Source organism: Heliangelus exortis, chromosome 22 (genome assembly GCF_036169615.1).
Source record: "Heliangelus exortis chromosome 22, bHelExo1.hap1, whole genome shotgun sequence".
Taxonomy (NCBI): domain Eukaryota; kingdom Metazoa; phylum Chordata; class Aves; order Apodiformes; family Trochilidae; genus Heliangelus; species Heliangelus exortis.
This window is the reverse complement of record NC_092443.1, coordinates 6,160,243-6,178,698: the sequence shown is the minus strand read 5'-3', so window position 1 is coordinate 6,178,698 and position 18,456 is coordinate 6,160,243. Positions and strand designations below refer to the sequence as shown.

Here is an 18,456-nt window from a genome sequence, read left to right as displayed (position 1 = left end):
TTTGCACAAAGGAACCCATCAGAACTTTCTCAGTTCTGATGATATTTTTCAAGATATTTCAGTGACTCTTGTTTTGTTTATCAAAGCAGCTGGCATGTGACCCATAAGCACAAGGCAGTGAAAATAAGGCAGGTTGCTCAAGAAGTGCCAGTGAAGCATGTAGCTCTCCTATAAATATCCTGTAAGAAGTAAGACAACCAGAAATTTCCAGGAGTTCACTTACCACTGCCATGTTCTCAGGAAAACAGTGCTGTGAAGGTGACATGTGGGTTTATCACCAAGGCAATAACAAGGCAAAATGCCCAGAAGAGGAGCATGTGGGTGTCCCTTTTTGCATGCAGGGAACTGGCTCAGTGGCAACTCAGAAGGAAATTCCCCTGAAAAAAAAAAAAAAAAAAAAAAAAAAAAGAGACTTCTACCAGTACATACATTTTAAAAAAATGTAAAGGATACACAATAAAAAAAAATAAAGGCAGAAAAGCTGTTAAGTAACACCTTGCTCCTTCTGACACTGGGATGATACAGATTTTATTTCCATATTGTGCTTGTTGAACCTTCGGTTCCTGAACTGACCTTCCTGACAAACCATGGTAGGTATTTATTAGTTTTCTATATCGATACTGGAAACCTGTAACAGAACATGGATCTCCTACATGTTTTTTATTGATCTGGCCTCAGAAGCTTCTTTCCTGAAAACACTGCAAAATAGAACTGTAATTTAATTATGCATGGTAGTTCTTCGTAATGTCAGAGACATGAGCACAGCATCTAATGATGGTGGCAATGGTGACAGTGTTATTAAACTTCTCAGGATAGACTTCTTAGATTATATAAAGATTTTGGACCCATTTCTGAGAGACTACTTATCTTACTGAGGATCCTCACAGGACACACTTTTAGTGGAGACTACAAATGTATTCTCATGCTTAACAGAGGTCACTTTTCATTCTGTAGTTGTTGGACACCTGCTGAGGTAACCAGATTGATCTCCCAACCCCACCCACTGTAGGGAGCTGGAAATCCCACCAGCAGAACAAGGCACTTGAATTTCCACTCTGCAAAAGGATGGTACAGAGGTGGTACCTCCAACACTGGAGACTCCAGCCAAAACAGAATCCTCATTTAATCCTCATTTGTAAGCCTCTAAGAAAATTTTAATATTTTGCATCTCATATACTCACTTCTAGCTTCTCCCATATATTCTTACAATCAGATTTCTTCTTTAAAGCATAGAGGCCTCAAAAGAAGCTTCACAATTATATAGCTATGTCTAAGGAACAATGCTGTTCTGGGCCTTTTCTGACAAATGAGATTAGCCCTGCTAGGTTTTGTGCTCAGGGATGTTGATACACAGCAGATGTTGACATATTCTTTGCAGCATCTTTGGAAACCAAATTTTAAATTTATACTGGGAGAACATTTGCAGCAATTTTGCTTGGGGAGCTTATTCCTATTTTCTGATAGGAGAATACTGTGCCTAACCAGTGCACTTCATTGTGCTGACAGAGAAGAGAGCTGGTCAATTGCATTTGAAATTTTTAAAAGTCACAGAAAAAAAATAATACAGTTTCAAAAAGTAAAATAAGATCATAATTTGCTTGTGGGTGCTTCACAAACAGGAAAAAAGCCAAATTTATTGAATAAATTACGCAGCACAAATTACACACCCAATATAGAGAAAATAAAGTTCATTCACACAGCCACAACCCAGCCTTGATGGTTTCAGCTGCTGCCTTCTCTGGAAAGTGGTATTTCATTAACAAAAATCAATGGAAAGATATTAGGTGCTTTCCTTTTATCTCTATGACCAGAGCAATACCATAGATCGAGAACCAGGAAGTAAGAAAGAAAGCCCTTAAATGTAGGGTTAGGAAATCTCAGTGAACAGAGGGGAGGCAAGGGTGCAAACAAATTAAAAATATTTCTTACATTGAAATTGTGTCTGATAATAATAGTGGACAAATATTGTCCCTTAGCCAATACTACAGCATGGGTAACAAGCTTACTATAGAATTATTTAGACTATGAATGGATTGCTTTGTCTCCAAGATGCTCAATAGAGTCAAACAGATTCTAATGTTCCAGTGACAATAGCCATGCTTCCTTTAAAAGCAGGTCAGTCTCACCTCACTTTCCTGATGACTCTTTAAGCCCAGTTGTGGAATAAACCAGGTTGTCAGTATGGTGAATTTGTGGTGTAAATTACTTTGGAAAGAGCACTATGAAATAATCAAAACAGGAGGATATTAGCATCTGCAGATGCAGCGCTTGGGGCTTGTTCAGAATTCTTGCACAACTGATGGACATTAACTTGCAGTTAAGGGTACAAAAAGAGTTCCTGAAGCATATCTGTGCTCTGGATTTATAGGGGATGCAGTTTCATTAAAGATGGCTGAGTATTATGATGAAGACAAAGAGTGATGGGGAACAAAAAGAACTGTGTATTTATCAAAAGGTTTGGCATAAATATGGTGCTGGTAGAGGGCTTCAGCTGTTTCATGTCTCAGCAACAGTTTAAACAATAACATTCATATCACAGAATGGTGTAGATAATATCTGCAATAAAACTGGGTCTTTTATGTTCCGAAGCAGACAAAGCCAGGAAAGCACATTGATAAATGAAGCTGAACCTTCGTATTTCGTTGTGGTGGAGCTCCCTCTAGCTTATGGCATTAACCTTGTATCTGTAAATCATATTTGCTTAAACTTGTCCCTCCATTTTCAGGTTAGAAAAGACTTCCAGTTCTATATTCTTGGAAGCATTTATGACATTTATAACTAATCTGAAAAAAATAAAAAAACGAGCAGCTGGGCTTTAGTTGAATGACATGAACAAGACTGATTATAGTAAATTTCATACTTTTAAAGAATAGTACAGGGATAAAATTTCTGCAATCTGTGGATGTGGCTGCTATAAGGAAGACTTTCTGCTTTCTCTAGCTTTATTTTCTTGCATACCTATACATTTTTATTCACTTGGTTGAGACAATTAACAGTTCTAACAGGACAATGAGCAAGTTATTCTGCAAGATTATCTGTTAAGTGAGTAATACTGCATTAAATAAATTAGTCTGAGTAATCCAAATTCCTCCAAAAATATCAATCATCTTAATTTATTGAGAAGAACAAATCAGAAAAAGGTAATTAAAATTTATCTTAGCCCAATTAAAGGTAGGAAAGTAATCACCATGACTTCTCTTGTTCTGAGTAAGAATATTCGTTTGTATTAGTTGCAGAATTCATATAGGTTCCCCTTTTTAGGACTACTATTCAAGGCAAAAATTCTGGTTGTAAATACTAACTGTGCCTTTAAAAAAAAAAAGTGGACTCAGTGGTGCATTATGGAAACACTGTTTTGCTGAAATGCTAATTTGGGGAGATTAAGAAAACATTTCTGAAGAACAACATCCAAAATCTGATGTGAAGCTTCTATAACAACTGAAATGATAAGCAGGCAGGGCTACAGCAGAAGAGTTAATTAAAAATCTCCAAGGCAACTCATATTCCTTTGTCACAAAGTAAATGCTATGCTACTGATACTGTACCTGTAAACTGAAAAAGCAGCAGCTGCTGTAGCTGCTGCATAGAAAAGGAGTTACCAGCTAGCAATGCCCTAAACATTCTGCATTTTAAATATATTTGGCCACATTTCTTCATAAATACAAAGCCCAGGGAACAATATTTAACTTCACAATTACTTATCATAAGCTCCTTTGTACACTGAAAAATTAAGTGCACCCATGCTAAAATTAACAACAAAGAATCAGCTTATTACAGACTTTGAAGAATCTGGTTCAATAGGAATGAATATTAAATTGAAAATGAAGGCTGAGAGACAAAATAGATGCTTTCTATACCTTGTTTGAGAAACTAAATCGTACTGAAAAATATAGCTGTAAAAATCTTTGAGGCTGAAACTGTGTCTATATTATTGTTTTCCCTCAAATAAATTGAAATGATTCTTTTTATTTTTAGAAACTAAAGATGCCATTTAGACGTTGTAGAATGTTGAGATCTTAGAGACTGAATGGTCTCAAAAACTGTCTAATCAGAATGGTAATTTACATGCTAAATTATAGCAACAAGATTATTTTTTTTACCTTCTGCTAAAGTTTACTCTTTATTAGCTAATGGAAGGTAGTCCATGACAGAATCTGCTGTAGTTCAGATTACATTTTACTAATCTCCAAGATGTATTCAGAAGAAAAAAAAAAAAAAAGGGGAGAATAGAATATTTAGTCTCATTATTTTTCTTTCTAACTAAAATACTATAGTATTTAGAAAACATATCAAATTATCAAAATTTTTCGATAATATTAGCAAATTTATTTGATTACTAATCAAATTATCAAATGATATAAAAATACCAAATTATCTTCTCATAGCTTAAAATCCTCTTTGAGTAAATGTAGTGCAATTTAAGATGGTAAAAGCACACAGTTCATTAGTAACAAAAATTTAAAAGTAATAAGGGTTATTTTTAAAAGCAATATAACACAAATATTCAGAATTAATTTTTGCTATACCATGCACTGTGAGTGTTCCTGTTTGGAGTATCAGCATGATGAGAAACTATGACAAAACCCCGTGATTTACTGCCCTAATTCTGTACTAAGAATTCTGGCTCTTGAATTACAAGGTATCAAAATTGCACATCCAGTTCATAGGCTTTTTGAATTAAAATTCTCATATGCATTGAAACTACATGCTGAAATCAGCCTCTATCATCTAAGTTTGGAGAGGGGTAAAAGAGAGCAAGAATATCACACTTGCTATTCCTAATAATTTAGAGGATTTTTCTGATTTAGAAGCATTTAGTCTACATTTGATCTAACAAGATTCTTATAATTTTCATGATTTAAAATATATCACGCAAATTAAGATTAAATCTGAGTGCAGCTTACTATGATGATCAGTAAATACAAATTCTTTTGAAATGTGTATTGGACTTTAAAGTAAAATCTTAAGTGCAAATGGATTTGACAGCCACGAACAGGAAAAAACCTGTACTTATAGATAAATGTACTTTTATTAAGCATTAATCTATACTTATGTTTCTTAAATCACACTCAATACAATTAGTATAGATTAGATTTGTAGCACATTTGTAGCTGCTACCCTTTTTTAATTACTTGTTTTATAACAGAAATGGCTCTGATAATGTAAAGAATGAAAATTAGTTATTTAAAACCTTAAATTTGGTAATAAAATCTAAACATTGTCATACACTGAAGTGCTTCAAAAACTCAAAAGCACAACACAGAATACTAACACAGATCTGTGAATTACACTAAGGCAGTGCTATAAGGTACAATATTTCCATGAAAAGACCCAATTTTGGAGCTATAACTGCAATATAATTGCAATAAGGATTCCTCTTAGTTGATCTGATTAGGCAAAAAAAAAATTACTTTGCTGACTCTGTAGAGAGAGAAGACTTTTTAAACACAAGCTCACGTTCAGCTTTAGTTTACAGTGAGCAAACAGCAATTGACACATCAGAAAATTAGAAAAACACTCATGGAAACAACAGACAAAACGTTGCAACTTAAAATAAAGTGACCTGGAACAATTTGGCATTATTCAAGAATGTTTAACTTTTATGGTTTTTTTCACTGAAAATTTTCAGATTATGTGCAGCAATTTTTTTTTTCTTTAAAGATCTTGCAAGTACTTAGGTATGAAAGTGACTGTGTACATAAGACAGAACTGTGAAAGTCTTACCAAATTTGTATTTTAAAAGACAATTCTCCTTACAGAAACGAACATAATTTTATTCTGTATGTTAATTATAAGGATTTCTTTTTATTTTCAAAATTCTGTTAACTCTAAAGCTACAACATTTTCTTGCCATGTATTTCATCACTAAAACTGATGTTATAGTGATGAAAATTACTAGTTTTCTTTTACTTGCTATATTTCACTTATTTACTACATTTCTTTTGCAACTTCCATGTCTGAGGACCCACAGACCCGAGAGAGTTTCCCTTGTGAAAGTGGGAATTACCTCCTTAAAAATGGTACCTCTTTTCAGGTACAACATTTTTTAAAGTATCAACATTTAACACTTAGCAGCTGGGATGTAGAAACTTGGGTCATTAGACTAATCTACACACTTGCTCAGTGAGTTCCTTCATGCTGGTTCATGGCACATATTTTTATTCTCAAGTTGTCTTGCTAGCTGTAAATGAGACTCTCCAGAGTTCTCAGACCTGAGCCCAGCCCCACCAGAGAGCTGCTGTCAGGGTGAGCAGGCAAGGCAGTCACAAAACACTCTTTATTTTCACATGCATTACATCCCAAACTTAGCAGGTTGAAACAGTAATAGACAGGTCATACCTGAGCAACACACTCCTCTGAAAACATTTGCCTTAAGGGAAGCACACAAATTTTTCTTGCATCCTCTGAAATGGGATCTGTTGTCACAAAGTTGTACTTGAGTTCAGAAGAAAGAGGCTTGGTTCAAAATAGGATTATTCACAGACAAATGCAGCTTTATGAAAAAAAATATTTTCCTACTCAATTATTGCAAAATATAAGAGAAAGATGCAAAATACACTGACCTGTAATCCTACCCGAGCTGAAAATCTCAGCAGCTGAAGGCAAACTTCTGAAGCCAGATAATTTAAAATAACTTGCTTCAGTTGTTCTTGATTAACTCCCTTTGAGGGCACAAACCCATCTTTTTCCTAATCAGCTGAGAGCCATTTAAAATGTGGACTAAGCTAATGGAGGAATAGGACTGTCTTAAAAAGAAAAAAAAAAAAAAAAAAAGTCATCCACAGAAGCAGCTAATGTTACATGGGAAATTCAAGGTGCATTACATTATATGCATTATTTTACACTATAGCTCAGAAAAAGGAAGAGATAAAAATTGTCCCCAAACGTTGTGTGCCAGCTCTTCTTTCCCAGAACATCAACAGTCTGCATCAGGTTATGTTCCTGGTGCTCCTGACAGGCTGCCCTGGGTATGGCCAGCTGAGACCAGGCTGTGGGACATGGGGTAGTTTCACACCTCATATTCACCCCAGCACTTTCTGTGAAAATGCATCCTCAAAAGCAGAGGTTTACCTGTGACCTCTGAGGATTATGACGAGCTTAGAAACTGTAAACCATTTACCAGCAGTACACCCACAATGATGCTCTGGATGGGCTAAGAGGCAGCAGGGGCTGAGTGGAAGCATCTTCCCTTTCATTCCAAGGATTCATGTGCCATCCTTCATCTGTGGTTTAGGCATGGATGTGATAATTGCTTAACTGAAAGATAACTGCTTGGAGCAAGGTAAGGACTGTCATTTCCATAATGCCACTGGTTTGTTTTTTTTTTTACAGTTTATTAGCATGTGTACTATCATCTCTTTGGGTTATTTTTCTTTTGTGATCAAGTTACACGTGAGCTAACAACTGAAACGTGAATTAATTTATGCTGCAAATTTGGCTTTGGCTGCATTAGGTGGCTTTCTACTCAGCAACAGAGAGCAGGGATGTTCTACTCAGTGAGTGAGTGAGTGAACCTTGTCACAGGTGTGCTAAACGAAGTTACTGCTCCAGGTTAAGCAAATTGATGTCCTTATTGCTCCATGTCAGCCTGCAGTGTGCTTAACTACATGGTGCCTAAGGTAATAAGGAGTTGTTCTGGGTTAGGTGCTCTATGTAGTACCTCTCACAGTACAAATGCAAGTGCAGTGTGGGTTTAAGAAATCAAATATTGGTAAACAAGCGAATGGAAAGGCTTTTTCCCACTGACATGCAGATCAGCCCAAACATGCTGTAAAACAGTGTGATGGCAGGGCCAAGGAGAAGAGCAGGAAAATGGTCCCTTTGGAAAACGGTCAGCCTTAACAAGGGACATAATGGAAAGTGCTGCAGTTTCCGTGCAGCTTCATCTTTCTTTAGGGAAATAATAACCATTCAGCTGTCTTCAGAGAAACACATGGGATTTTGTGCAGAGGTTTTTAGGTTCAGAATTCTGAATGCTGAAGGAAAGCTGCAGAGAGCCTGGTGAGCCCTGGCCCCCAGACCCCTGGGAAGGGGCTGCTTCCCCTGCAGACCCCACTATGGCCAGGGCACCTGGGCCCTCTCCCACTGCTGGGACAGTGCCTCATCCCCAGTCAGTGGCCACAGGGGCATCCCTAGTGGCCAGGCTGTCAATGTGGCAGGGATATGCTAGTGACAGGACCATGGGGCAGGGGCCAATCCTGTGCACCCACCAGACCCACATGAGAACTGTCCCAGTATCTCCCCATTGGAACAAATGGGCTGGGGCACACCAGGCAGGTTCCAGGAGAGACCAAATCCCTGCAAGCAGCAGCCAGGGACAGATGAATCCATGCACATTCGTGCAACGTTCTTGATTTGGCACAGGTTATTCTGATAAAAGTCTGAAGTCCATGAGTATAGGGTCACATCAGCCATTTCCAAAATGCAGCCACAGCTCAGACAGCTTTTAGCAGCTCTTTATAATTTCAGCTTCACAGCAGATACCTCCACCCTCTGCAGCTAAATTGGGCATTTCAAACACCATATCTCTTACATACCTGCCAATGGGCAGAGTTTTCAAATATAAACAATAACTTCTCAAAATGTAATGAAAATTAATAATTTTATTTCACAATCTTGCTTCAGATTTATTTCAAGGCTGAATGACAGTTTAATGCTAGATATAATCTAACGTGAGTGATCAAGGCATTTTCCTGTTAAAATATCCTTCAAGTTAAAAGTTCAAAATGACTGTATTGTTAGCACAATGATATGCTATTTACTAATGTGTGAGTTATTATATTAATAAAATTTGATATAGCATTATTAAATAAATACCCAGCACATTCTGGATGAAATTTAAGAAAAAAACAACAACCCTCAAACAATTAAACCCAAGGTGGAAACACAGGCACTTGGCTGGGAAGTATAGGAAGTGGATTTTATCTCTCTTTTCTCTATCATTTCTGCTTAAGCAGGGTAACAAACAGGAAAAAGACCCTTTAAATGCTCTCATGACCCCTCGGTGTTAGACATGGGAGAAACACAGCTGACCTGCACTGTGAAGTGCTGTAGCTTTGCAGAAAGATCAGAATTCTTTGATACGACCTTAAAATCATACCTCGGTGTTAATTTCTAAATAATAAAGTCAAGAAGAATCAGTATAAATTCAGAGACAGTTCAGTGTGACTGAAGCTACAAGATACTGTGATGTGTGATTTAAAGAGCTCATAAAAGCAGACAGCTGGCTTTAGAATCTATGGAAAGCAATAAAGCAGTTAAAAATTCTCCCAGTTGTAAGGCCTATAGATTTCCTTATCTTAAATTCTTTGGCTAAACCCCTGGAGCAAATTGCGGGGCACTTGATGGGAGTTTTGTCTTTCAGCCTGGGGGCTCCAGGGACAGTTTCCCGGCCCCTCTCTCTGACCCCCCTCGGTGCACGGTGTCTCCGCTACAGGGAAGCTTGTCTTGGCGGCAGTGTCTAGACATTCCCAGCTACGATCCTTCCTGACAGCCTCATGCCAGTGGTAATTTAAAAATTGTTTGGGATAGGCTGCGCCTCATAGACACAGGGAGCCAATAATAACCCCCAGTTCAGTGACCCTGGTCAGAGCATCAAAAAGAAGGTACAGGCAACCTCAGTTCAGCATTGGGTCAGGAATCGTGACCTCCTCTGACCTTTCTTGTAGATTTAACATTGTTTTGAGAAAGAGAAGAATAAAAAAAGATATGACTCCAGGCAGTTCTGAAAAGCACTCCAGCTTCCTGTACTGTACACATGCATATAAGCAACATGTTTAAACAGATGCAGCCCTGGCAAGCCTAAAAAATTAGGATTTAGATACTTTGTAAATTTTTTTTCCTGGAGTGCACATGTATTTATTTTGAAAACTTTGAAGTGAAAAGACACTGTATGAAAATTTTGCTATATTTAATAGAAAAGACAAAGAAGAAGGGGAGGTAAGTTGTTGTTTTGTTTGTTTGTTTTTTTAATGGAGAATGAGCTAAGAAAAAACACTGTCCAGTGGATCAGCTGTGTATACCAGAAGAAAAAAATCAGCACTGAGATTACTAGAGAAACTGCCTTGTAAGACTAAAATGCATACAATTGCAGCCTGATTGGTTTTCAAAGGTTTCCTTTGTATACACAGTATTTGCAGTCACAACCAATAAACCAAAATATACTAGCACTTTATTTGTGGTTTTGGTTTTGAAACTGCATAATGGTGACTAATATTTTCTCAAAACCTACTTTATACTGTTTATTTAGTAGAATTTTCATGCACTGTACCTAGAAAGTATGAAATATACTTTGTGTGGTTCCAAAGGGTTGTGAAGTCTCAGGAAGAGGTTTACCAGTTTATGCAAAGAGCAGAGAGTGTTTCTCCTCCCAGATTTTATGTGGGCTGGTGCAGCTCAGAAACATGTTAGCCAGGAGAGGGGAAGGGAGAGCAAAGTAACAGGAGCTCTCAAAGAGATGTAAGTATAAAGCAGGTAGATGAACTGCAAATTCCAGCAGAACTACATACAGATTTTACAGAGGAAAAGTCAGTTTAACAAGACCAAGGACATCAGTGCTGTTGCTGTTTACAAAAGGAAAATATATAAATTTCTGTTACAGAAAGGACACTGTCAGCAAAGATCAGCACTAAGATGTCACAGTAGGGCCCTGGGCTCTGTGCCCATTCCCAGACAGAGCAGCATGTTCCCCAGCATTCTGATTAAGGAGGTATCATGATCAATTAACTTCTGATCATGTCCAAGCCATCACCACTCAGCTCACTGGCTGTGCTCATCTCTGTCCTAGGAAAGCACCAGTAGCTTCTGTGAGCTTTTGCTCTTGAACTGAACACTCCTTGGAAATACGTCAGAAGTTTTTGCTGCACCAAAGTTATTGTTTAAGACTCTCTTCAAACACAGGCAGCTGTCTCTATACTTTGAGACAGCTGATTATATTCCATTTATATTCTAAAATTGTCTCATAAAGCTTTAGAGATACACACTGATTCTTTTTTTAATTTTTTTATTGAAAGGCTATAGATTGATCTAATAATGAGAGCATGGGAGACAGGGACCCTACAGTTCTATCTGTAATTTTCTAATTCAGTACTGGCAAGGCTAAGCTCTTGCAGCATAAAGCCTTCCTAGAGAGCTACTTCTTACCAAATTCCCATATTTAACTAGAGATAAGTTTGTCAGCATCCTCACAGGAACTACCAGCCTATACTTTAAGCAAGTTCTGTAAAAGCCAACTCTTGGGTGAAATTCCTAAGACTTCCTATACCCATAGGTCAGGAGAAGAAATAAGTTGCAGTCTGATGTCCTCTCTGAGTGAGCTGAGACATAGTATTTGTTTGCCAGAAACCATTCATATTGCACATCTTTATAACTTTTTGCCTTTTCCAGCCTTCTCTGGCAGCAGCACTCACTGTGGAAAAGCAACTGAAGAAGCAGACAATTCTGATAACCTGCCTTTCCCAGTATGCAATCTGCCATGGGCCTGGATCTGCTCAGTTCTTAATGCTGCAGAACTTCTCCAGCATAGACCTTTGGTACCTCTTTGTAATCAGTAATGGCAAGTTAAAACAACAGCTGTGTGGGGTTTTTTTTCCTCTCTGTTTGAAGTATCACAGTATTGTTCTGCTCTTTGATACCAGTGCTCACTAGGGTGTGCAATGTCAGTAAACTGATCCAAACATCACCACTCACAAGGACTGCATACAACAAAAAGCTCTGGTTCCTGTGGATACCCTGAAGCTGCAAATTATTAAAGATTACCTGAAATTACTGTTCTCTGTGCACAACAAAACTCCAGAGGCTAAAGTGATCACTGAATCATGACAAGAAACTCATGAGGGGCCTGTGTCAGGCTGTAGCCCACGAGATGACTAGTACTTCCCCAGAAAAGGAATAAGAACCTGAAAACCAGAGTGAAAAGGGGGAAAATGTTCTGATGTCATGTATCTCCAAGCACGAGGCCATAGCACTGTGTGCTAAAGGGAAGTTGCAGTGGGCTGGGAAGCAATTATGAGTAGTGTCTGCAAACACAAGAATTGTGGGGCAGTGTAATAGAGCCAAGCAGACACTGGGGCACTGGGCCCCTGGCTGAGAGACACATTCCTGCAGAGGATTCATGAGCCTCACTCACCCCTGAAGCTTTCACCCTGGTCTCTCCAGGTTCACATCTCCCCTTTTATGCTGGAAGTTTTCTTTCATGGCTGCATCAGTAAATGACTGAAACAGGAATCCAATTAGTCCTTTGAGCAAACAAACAAGAATAATAACAATAGGAGAAATAATAAAAGTTATGATGGCTCTGGTAACTACAGTGTTACTGGCTCTAATGATTAGCTGATGTAATTTCCATATAACATTAGTAGTGTAAATAATTAAATCTGCATGAGAACGTCCAGCTGGAAACCCAGGCAACCAAGAGAAAATCACTTTTAAAACTTAACATCAAATTGATTAACTTTTAAGTCCTGAATTTCTGCTTCCCATGGGGGCTGATATGGGAAAGCAAGAGGTTAGACCCTACTAGATGCTATTGTGTTTCTATGACAACATGGTGTTTCAAGTAGCCTCTGCCATTACCTATGATTGGTAAAATCACTAGACAGTGTATAAAGTGGCCAAGAGAATCAGCAGCCAATAAATGCAGAAAATCCTTAAATCAAAGAGACACAGAAATAAGAGATGGAAACAACCTGTTAGATCATCTTGCTCGTTCCCTGAGGCCCTGTTGAGTATTATTAACAGTCTCAAGAACCTTGAAAAATCCTAAAAACTCCATCCAAGACACTTGTAAAAACTGACTGAAGAAGAGAGCAGTTTCTCAGGAAGTTATAAAAAAAAAAATCTTAATCCACTTTCAGTAAGTACGCACGCACTGTACCAACCATGCTTAGGTGTTATGTTTTCCAGCATTTGAGAAATGAGATGCATGAGAGAGGTTTCAGTAACACAAGGTTACTGAGAGTAAGTAAGGGAGAGAGGTTTCCCTAACACAAGTGCTTTTGCCAAAGATAAGAACTCCTTCAGTGTCAGCTAAGTTCCACCAGTTTCTCCCATCCTCACTCCAGAACAGCTTTCTGCACCCTGAAAACAGAAAAAGTATTTTGAAGATCCTACAAGAGCATCTGCTACTGCCTGTCTGTCTGAATATTGGCAAGATGAGGTGTAGGCAGGACTGTATCTCCTTGCCATGCTCATCTGCCTTTCCCACCTCTCTCTGACTGCAAGAGCTCAGTGATGTGCCAGGGCAGCACAACTCTCACTCCATTTTCCAGTGGTCAGCACCTCCCGAGTCCCAGTGAGGCTCCCTGGGGACCTGACTGCAGCTGACAAGGACAAAGCCACTCGTCTCCATACAGGAACCTATCAAGAGTATAGTTCTGTAGCTTCTGATCCAAGCTATTAAATTTACCAACAGGGTGAGCAAGAATAATGCTCAGCAGCTGACACAGAATTTCTGGCATCTCTGCGCATGATTTGTTTTCTCAAAAATATCTCCTGATCACACTTAACCTCTCAAGAAAAGAAAAGATGACAACTTATTCTATGTTCTTATTGCCAGTGTTTTACTGCATCTGCTGCTTTTCCAAGTGTGGGACCATGATTTTGTTCATATTCAGGACTGACTCCACTTTTGATAAAGTAATGTGGACTTTGAAGCTTGCTCTGGCTGGGATCACTTTGAAAGACCAGTTGCATTCCCAGTGGAAGTTAGTCTTATTTTCTTCACAGATAAAAAATAAAAAGTAGTAGTGCCTATTATCCCAAGGGCGTTGTTTACATTCATTTAGCAACTGCTTCCAAGGAGCTACAGAGTTCAAGAGCATTGCTAAACAGTGAGAGCCCATCCTGGATTGAGTTACTGACAGAATTACAGCTGACACTAAGAACTGCTTGAAATGTCTTGAGGGGAACTGCAGACAATGGGCTGTATTATTTAGCAGAATAAAGGTGAAGATACAGGGGATACATGAGACCAAGAAAGGCAGAGTCAGTGAGTCTACCCCAAGCATCAGCTTGATCCCAGATCAAGAAAAGGAGGAGCTGAAGTTAAATAGAGCAATTTGCTGAAACTTCAGTAATTTTTATTCTTTCTTCTCCCAGGATGCAACCACACTTTGGAACATCAGACATATTCTTTGCATACTCTTATATCAATACCTTCCTTTCCCATAAATAAAGAAGTTTCCAGTGCAGAATCTCTTCCTCTTTGAATCTGAATAGCTTTCCTCAAAGGCTAAGACTCTAGATAGCACTAACAATCTTTATACCAGCTCTTAAAAAATGTGAGACAGCAGAGAGTACAAATTGATGGTCTCCTCTGGTAAACGACAAAGCCTGGTATTAGCACCATTCCAAAGAAAAAGGTCAGTCTTCACAGCATTCCTGTATTAAACAGTACTTTGGTGACACTGAGACACAAGCCTGACGCACTCCATCATGGAAAAGTACAGGACAGGGCTGCTGATGCTTGGGCTGAAAAGGGTGGGGAACCTGCTCCAGAGACATCCATCCATCTCCTAAGTTCATGTGCCACAGGCACATTCATTCTTCTTTTGAATTCACATACAATAAACATTCAAACCAGCAGAAACATTTCTGAGGACAGAACTCCAAATTATGTGGAAGTGAACTTCCTTGCTCATATGCTACAAGTCTTATCACCAGATTCCTTAACTCAGTCTCTAGGAGCAGAAAAGTGTAAAAGCACCACAGAAGCTGTCTGGCTACACCCTACTGGGCAGCACAGCTTGGATTCAAGTATTTATAATTGTTACTGTAAAAGGTGGAAAAGCGTTTGAGTTAAACATTTAAAAAAACATTCATGGTATTTCATAGGCACAAAATGAGAATAAATTTGTCAGAGAAATTATTTGGTGGAAATTATTCCCTAGAGTTCTCATATTAGCTAAAAAAATAAGGCACAAAATGAAAAAAAAAAAAAAAGTTTAGCTCAGGTTCTGATACCAGTGTATATTTACCATGGGGATACTTTATAATTCTCCCATTTAAGTGGATTACAAGACAGGTGTGATATTTTCTTGACAAGCATCAAGAAGAGGTAGTAATATGTTATCAATAGTGTTGAATGAATCTCCTGCCTGTAATTAGCTATTACAGCATAGAAGTCTTGTGCTCTGCTAGAAGAAGAGGTTTATTGTATTGTGGATAGAGACAGTGGTCAGATTTTTCCCATTTCACACATACATGTTGGTCTCAGCTAGATATATCTGCACTTGGCCATTTTGTAGAGCACTATATGAAATTTAGTCAGATGAGTTTCTTTTACTGCCCCCATGTCAGGGAAGTTCTCAGCCTCTTGAGGAAATCTACAGAGAGCAGTAAAGCCCAATTGTCCAACCTAGCTCAGCAATTGTGTCAAAGCACTATCAGGGGGTTCAGAATAATTTTTCATTCAGTGCTCCTTAGAAGTAGTTGCTGTCTACTTTAAACCTCTTCTCCTTTACTGCATATATTACTATACCAGCACTGCTCAAGAATTCTGAGCAGAAGGTAAGAATTGCCTAAATGATAATTCAGTTGCTTACTTCAGCTGGGGCATAAGCTACAAACAATTAGCAAGAGTTAGCAACCTGTCAGAAGCAAGTACATGTCCCACAGCACCTCTCCACAGAAAGAGAGCACAGTAACAGGCAACACAATCCCATTGCAGATTGCTTCATTCTCTGCTTAGCTGGCCTGATAAGGATGCCATTAAAATGCCTCAAAATTGCAATATTTTTATTTTGCATGAAAGACCATTTCCAAAAGAAACATAGAGATGAAGTTGAATTCCAGAACTGTTAGAATCAAGTAGGAAGCTGCCTGCTGTGGCTAGGTAACTCTATAAACAGGTCTGTGTTTAAAAAGCTGTCTGTTCCTACAGCTTTTTACAGTAAACCACAAAAGAATAAATTTGCAGTAATACTCTTACGGATTCAATTTCCATCTGCATATGCCATGAGGCTTATAGCTAATGCTGCTAGTTTCTTCTAACTTCATGGCCCTAAACCTCCACCTGCATTTATAGCAAAAGCCAGTCCAGTCCCATAAGGCCTTTCCCAGGAGCCTTGGGTTAAAATATTTTTTTCAGGGAGTCCACGGAAAATTTGTACCACTTTTCTTCTGTTTCCTGCACAAAACCCTGACAAAGGCAGCAATACAGAGTCAGCCCAGCTGACTGCCCCTGCTGTAGCCTCTGGCAACTGAACTGGGCTGTGAACCTGTCCCACCAGCAATCGATTTCACAGAAACACAGAAGCAGTGGGGCAACTGGCACAGCTCCTCCACCAGCCTCATGTGCCAGAGGCTGTGGACAAAAAGCTGCCCTTTCCAATACATAAACTATGGTCAGAAAGACCATCCTCACAAACAGCAGCAGGGATGAAAGTATGATAATTGTCAGCAGCAACTAAACCTTTATCTTCCTAATTGCTGAAAACCCAGCCCTTCATGAGCAGGTAGCAGGGTGATTCCCTTTAGAAACATCTCCTTTCTAGCTGTGCTTCATTAATAGCAACATTTATCTTTGAAGCTCACCACCACTGCATTGGATCCCTCTCCCTGTCCTCCATCTTGTGCGTTTTCCTTACTCACCTTCCTGCAGCGGGACTCAGCCCTGACAGGACTCCACGGGAAGGCAAGAAGGAATCCCTCCTCCTCTCCACAAGCAATGGGAGATCATTCCTCACATATTTTATTCCCTATTATTTTGACATTCTTAAGTTAAAACACGATCACTTGGCTCTTGAGCCAGCAGAGCAGCATCTCCCTTTGATGGCAGCTCGGCTCCTGCTGTGCTGCCTCACATTCTGTGCTCAGGAGCTGTGCTGGGAGCACTCTGAAAACTGCCCCATGCAGAGGGGCCTGGGCAGCAGACACACAGTGACCACCAACAAGAAACAGCAGCAACAAAACCTCTGAGCCACACGGCATGAGTGGCCGCCGAGATTGACTTCATATTTCTGCAGCAAAACAAAGCAAAAGAACCAGAATGTTTTGCCTTGCTGAAACCCCACAAATCTAATATTGCTGCCTTGCCCAGACCAGCACTGTCCAACTCGAATATTTTTACATAAGCAGCAACTGGTGTGAACTCATACCTCTTACAAAATTATATGAGTGCTGCTGAAGAGTTTTCCCTCTACTTTCTGGTAATTTAAAGCAGTTTTTGACATCTTTGTATGAAAATTATGTCCTGGATATTCAGCAAGATTCAGAATTGGACAAGGCATTAGGGCAAGCATCCTGGTGCTGCCCTCCTGCAGAAACTCATCTTATCTTTATAACACAAAGCTCTGTGCTCAGAGGCAGCCTAAGGGTTGGTCAGGGCTCCCTCAGCCCCTGTCAGACTGCAGGGCTGTGCCGGCAGCAAGGGGGAGCGTGCAGGGCCTGAGCTGCTGAAGTAGAGCAGAAACGTTCTTAGAAAACACTCAGAATGTGTGCAAAACGGTCACATAAGCTTGTGGCTTGACACAGCCCTGGGTTCCCAGCCCACAGGCACCTCCCTGGAATAGCCACTGATGCTGAAGAGCTGTAGCCACAAGGTACCCTTGGTGCTGGGAGGCAGCAGATCCTGGGCTGTCATGGCACAACCAAGGGTCACTGAAGTGACCAGCTCTGGCACTGCCGTGACAGCTCACTCCAGGTGGACCCAGGGGTTTTGGGAAAATGAGAAGATGTTTTATTCTCTCAGCTTATTTTCTTACAATTTGAGTAGGCCAGCCTGCTGAGATCAATCTCATTTACTGAGATGACCCATCTATTCAGTACAGGGGTCCCATGGAAGAGAGAAAGGCTGGCCACGGCAAATCTATGCCACTGTTGTGGTGTGGACTACCCCCCACCCGCAGAAAACCTTCCAGATTCAGTGCACATGTTCTGGCATGCCATCTGATCCAAATTAGAGCAGGCCTGCCTGGGTTCCCTTGCTCAGCACTGAATTCCAGCTGTGGTAAGCCATGAACGCTGTTACACCTCGTTTCTAATTTGAATGCTTTTTACATTTCAATATATTATGTCTGAATGTTAAAAGTTTCCACAAGAGGTGGATTTTTCCCAATCCCATCAAGTAAACCTGCAATGCAGTCAGCCTACAGAAAGCTTTGATATAAATTGTCACCTCCCCTGCCAATGCCTTACAGAAGACACAAGGGAGAGGAGAATGAACACAGGCATGGGACCTGTTTAGGTAAGATATTCAGATTTTAACTAACACACACACTCCCACATTTATTTTCAGGCTGTATGGTAGCAGTAGCACCACCAGTCTTCTCCTGTGCCACCCTCTCCTCCCTGCCAAGGGCACACTGCTGATAAGGGATCTGTGGTGCAGATTAACTTCTGTACTAATAGTTCCACAAGGTACCTATGGTACCAGCTGAAATTGAGATGGAAAGGCAGTCTTTACAGTCATCTTTGAACTCCGACTAAAGAAGTACTCATGAGAAAGAAAGGTTAAAA

The 18,456-nt window shown here is 39.6% G+C and overlaps 1 long non-coding RNA gene across 1 annotated transcript in view; it reads right to left on the bottom strand.

Annotated features, from left to right (window-relative positions):
- Nucleotides 1-18,456, bottom strand: part of LOC139806530 (uncharacterized) — a 59,955-nt gene that overhangs the window by 29,627 nt on the left and 11,872 nt on the right. Inside the window, exon 2 of the long non-coding RNA XR_011730272.1 lies at nt 224-377. This is a non-coding gene — a long non-coding RNA (uncharacterized lncRNA). The remainder of the gene's footprint in view (nt 1-223; nt 378-18,456) is intronic.